The sequence below is a fragment of the Anastrepha obliqua genome, unplaced genomic scaffold (assembly GCF_027943255.1).
Source record: "Anastrepha obliqua isolate idAnaObli1 unplaced genomic scaffold, idAnaObli1_1.0 ptg000165l, whole genome shotgun sequence".
Classification (NCBI taxonomy): Eukaryota; Metazoa; Arthropoda; class Insecta; order Diptera; family Tephritidae; genus Anastrepha; species Anastrepha obliqua.
The window spans coordinates 170,001-175,000 of NW_026562251.1; positions in this window are offsets into that span (position 1 = coordinate 170,001).

The window sequence follows — 5,000 nt, forward strand, 5'->3', positions numbered from 1 at the left end:
ATAAAAAGTAAAGGGGCGACCCCCCTTTAGCTTTTCTTATCAAAATTCAAAAACCGTTTTTTATGAAAAAGAATTTTCGTTCTCTATATTATATATTTTATATAAAAATATAAGAACGATATTTCTTCTTAATATTTGCCAATTTTCAAATAATTTATCATTCTTAATAACATTTTACTTTTTTTTCAAATGCATTTTTAATGTAATAATTTCATATATTACATAATTTTTCTCTTTGAATTGAAATTAATAATTTCATAATTCTATTTTTTAATCATAAATATATATGATTGAAAAAATTTTCTCCTCTTTTCCTTTGTTTAAAATTTAATTTTTCTTATAAATTTTTGTTTTTCTTATTTTTTTCTCTTCATCATCTGTTTAATTTCCTGTATTTATACAAGAAACAAACAGTTGAGGATAATTTCTATGTAATGCTAGTATAGAATATAAAATTTTGAATTCAAAAATTTATTTCTATTTAAACTAACTATAGAAAACCAGGAATAAAATACAATAACACCAATATGCCATAACATGTTAGTATAGAATATAGATTCTTCATATATGTATATATATTCGAAAATTTTTTCTATTTAAACTAACGTATGGAAAACCAGGAATAAAATCATAATATTACCAGTTTAATATGGCTCAAATTCGAGTTTCATATAGTTATGATTCGATTTATATGCTTCAATATCATTGGTTAGTTAACTTTTGATATTTTCATATTATATCACATGCCTTCACCGTGAGTGTTTTTTGCCATGCACACCTCACATTGTCAAAAATGTATGGGAAAAATTCATTTCAATACATTTCAGTTTGATTTGAAATGTCTTTATTATATATTTTAGTGCCAATATGCCAAGGTTATATTCCATAACTCTCTATTTAAACTAACGTATGGAAAACCAGGCATAAAATCACAATATTACCAGTTTAATATGGCTCAAATTCGAGTTTCATATAGTTATGATTCGATTTATATGCTTCAATATCATTGGTTAGTTAACTTTTGATATTTTCATATTATATCACATGCCTTCACCGTGAGTGTTTTTTGCCATGCACACCTCACATTGTCAAAAATGTATGGGAAAAATTCATTTCAATACATTTCAGTTTGATTTGAAATGTCTTTATTATATATTTTAGTGCCAATATGCCAAGGTTATATTCCATAACTCTCTATTTAAACTAACGTATGGAAAACCAGGCATAAAATCACAATATTACCAGTTTAATATGGCTCAAATTCGAGTTTCATATAGTTATGATTCGATTTATATGCTTCAATATCATTGGTTAGTTAACTTTTGATATTTTCATATTATATCACATGCCTTCACCGTGAGTGTTTTTTGCCATGCACACCTCACATTGTCAAAAATGTATGGGAAAAATTCATTTCAATACATTTCAGTTTGATTTGAAATGTCTTTATTATATATTTTAGTGCCAATATGCCAAGGTTATATTCCATAACTCTCTATTTAAACTAACGTATGGAAAACCAGGCATAAAATCACAATATTACCAGTTTAATATGGCTCAAATTCGAGTTTCATATAGTTATGATTCGATTTATATGCTTCAATATCATTGGTTAGTTAACTTTTGATATTTTCATATTATATCACATGCCTTCACCGTGAGTGTTTTTTGCCATGCACACCTCACATTGTCAAAAATGTATGGGAAAAATTCATTTCAATACATTTCAGTTTGATTTGAAATGTCTTTATTATATATTTTAATGGCAATATGCCAAGGTTATATTCCATAAAATGTTAGTATAGAATATAGATTCTTCATATATGTATATATATTCGAGAATTTTTTTCTATTTAAACTAACGTATGGAAAACCAGGCATAAAATCACAATATTACCAGTTTAATATGGCTCAAATTCGAGTTTCATATAGTTATGATTCGATTTATATGTTTCAATATCATTGGTTAGTTAACTTTTGATATTTTCATATTATATCACATGCCTTCACCGTGAGTGTTTTTTGCCATGCACACCTCACATTGTCAAAAATGTATGGGAAAAATTCATTTCAATACATTTCAGTTTGATTTGAAATGTCTTTATTATATATTTTAGTGCCAATATGCCAAGGTTATATTCCATAACATGTTAGTATTAGAATATAGATTCTTCATATATGTATATATATTCGAAAATTTTTTCTATTTAAACTAACGTATGGAAAACCAGGCATAAAATCACAATATTACCAGTTTAATATGGCTTAAATTCGAGTTTCATATAGTTATGATTCGATTTATATGCTTCAATATCATTGGTTAGTTAACTTTTGATATTTTCATATTATTTCACATGCCTTCACCGTGAGTGTTTTTTGCCATGCACACCTCACATTGTCAAAAATGTATGGGAAAAATTCATTTCAATACATTTCAGTTTGATTTGAAATGTCTTTATTATATATTTTAGTGCCAATATGCCAAGGTTATATTCCATAACATGTTAGTATTAGAATATAGATTCTTCATATATGTATATATATTCGAAAATTTTTTCTATTTAAACTAACGTATGGAAAACCAGGCATAAAATCACAATATTACCAGTTTAATATGGCTTAAATTCGAGTTTCATATAGTTATGATTCGATTTATATGCTTCAATATCATTGGTTAGTTAACTTTTGATATTTTCATATTATTTCACATGCCTTCACCGTGAGTGTTTTTTGCCATGCACACCTCACATTGTCAAAAATGTATGGGAAAAATTCATTTCAATACATTTCAGTTTGATTTGAAATGTCTTTATTATATATTTTAGTGCCAATATGCCAAGGTTATATTCCATAACATGTTAGTATTAGAATATAGATTCTTCATATATGTATATATATTCGAAAATTTTTTCTATTTAAACTAACGTATGGAAAACCAGGCATAAAATCACAATATTACCAGTTTAATATGGCTTAAATTCGAGTTTCATATAGTTATGATTCGATTTATATGCTTCAATATCATTGGTTAGTTAACTTTTGATATTTTCATATTATATCACATGCCTTCACCGTGAGTGTTTTTTGCCATGCACACCTCACATTGTCAAAAATGTATGGGAAAAATTCATTTCAATACATTTCAGTTTGATTTGAAATGTCTTTATTATATATTTTAGTGCCAATATGCCAAGGTTATATTCCATAACTCTCTATTTAAACTAACGTATGGAAAACCAGGCATAAAATCACAATATTACCAGTTTAATATGGCTTAAATTCGAGTTTCATATAGTTATGCTTCGATTTATATGCTTCAATATCATTGGTTAGTTAACTTTTGATATTTTCATATTATTTCACATGCCTTCACCGTGAGTGTTTTTTGCCATGCACACCTCACATTGTCAAAAATGTATGGGAAAAATTCATTTCAATACATTTCAGTTTGATTTGAAATGTCTTTATTATATATTTTAGTGCCAATATGCCAAGGTTATATTCCATAACTCTCTATTTAAACTAACGTATGGAAAACCAGGCATAAAATCACAATATTACCAGTTTAATATGGCTCAAATTCGAGTTTCATATAGTTATGATTCGATTTATATGCTTCAATATCATTGGTTAGTTAACTTTTGATATTTTCATATTATATCACATGCCTTCACCGTGAGTGTTTTTTGCCATGCACACCTCACATTGTCAAAAATGTATGGGAAAAATTCATTTCAATACATTTCAGTTTGATTTGAAATGTCTTTATTATATATTTTAGTGCCAATATGCCAAGGTTATATTCCATAACTCTCTATTTAAACTAACGTATGGAAAACCAGGAATAAAATCACAATATTACCAGTTTAATATGGCTCAAATTCGAGTTTCATATAGTTATGATTCGATTTATATGCTTCAATATCATTGGTTAGTTAACTTTTGATATTTTCATATTATATCACATGCCTTCACCGTGAGTGTTTTTTGCCATGCACACCTCACATTGTCAAAAATGTATGGGAAAAATTCATTTCAATACATTTCAGTTTGATTTGAAATGTCTTTATTATATATTTTAGTGCCAATATGCCAAGGTTATATTCCATAACTCTCTATTTAAACTAACGTATGGAAAACCAGGCATAAAATCACAATATTACCAGTTTAATATGGCTCAAATTCGAGTTTCATATAGTTATGATTCGATTTATATGCTTCAATATCATTGGTTAGTTAACTTTTGATATTTTCATATTATATCACATGCCTTCACCGTGAGTGTTTTTTGCCATGCACACCTCACATTGTCAAAAATGTATGGGAAAAATTCATTTCAATACATTTCAGTTTGATTTGAAATGTCTTTATTATATATTTTAGTGCCAATATGCCAAGGTTATATTCCATAACTTTCTATTTAAACTAACGTATGGAAAACCAGGCATAAAATCACAATATTACCAGTTTAATATGGCTTAAATTCGAGTTTCATATAGTTATGATTCGATTTATATGCTTCAATATCATTGGTTAGTTAACTTTTGATATTTTCATATTATATCACATGCCTTCACCGTGAGTGTTTTTTGCCATGCACACCTCACATTGTCAAAAATGTATGGGAAAAATTCATTTCAATACATTTCAGTTTGATTTGAAATGTCTTTATTATATATTTTAGTGCCAATATGCCAAGGTTATATTCCATAACTCTCTATTTAAACTAACGTATGGAAAACCAGGCATAAAATCACAATATTACCAGTTTAATATGGCTCAAATTCGAGTTTCATATAGTTATGATTCGATTTATATGCTTCAATATCATTGGTTAGTTAACTTTTGATATTTTCATATTATATCACATGCCTTCACCGTGAGTGTTTTTTGCCATGCACACCTCACATTGTCAAAAATGTATGGGAAAAATTCATTTCAATACATTTCAGTTTGATTTGAAATGTCTTTATTATATATTTTAGTGCCAATATGCCAAG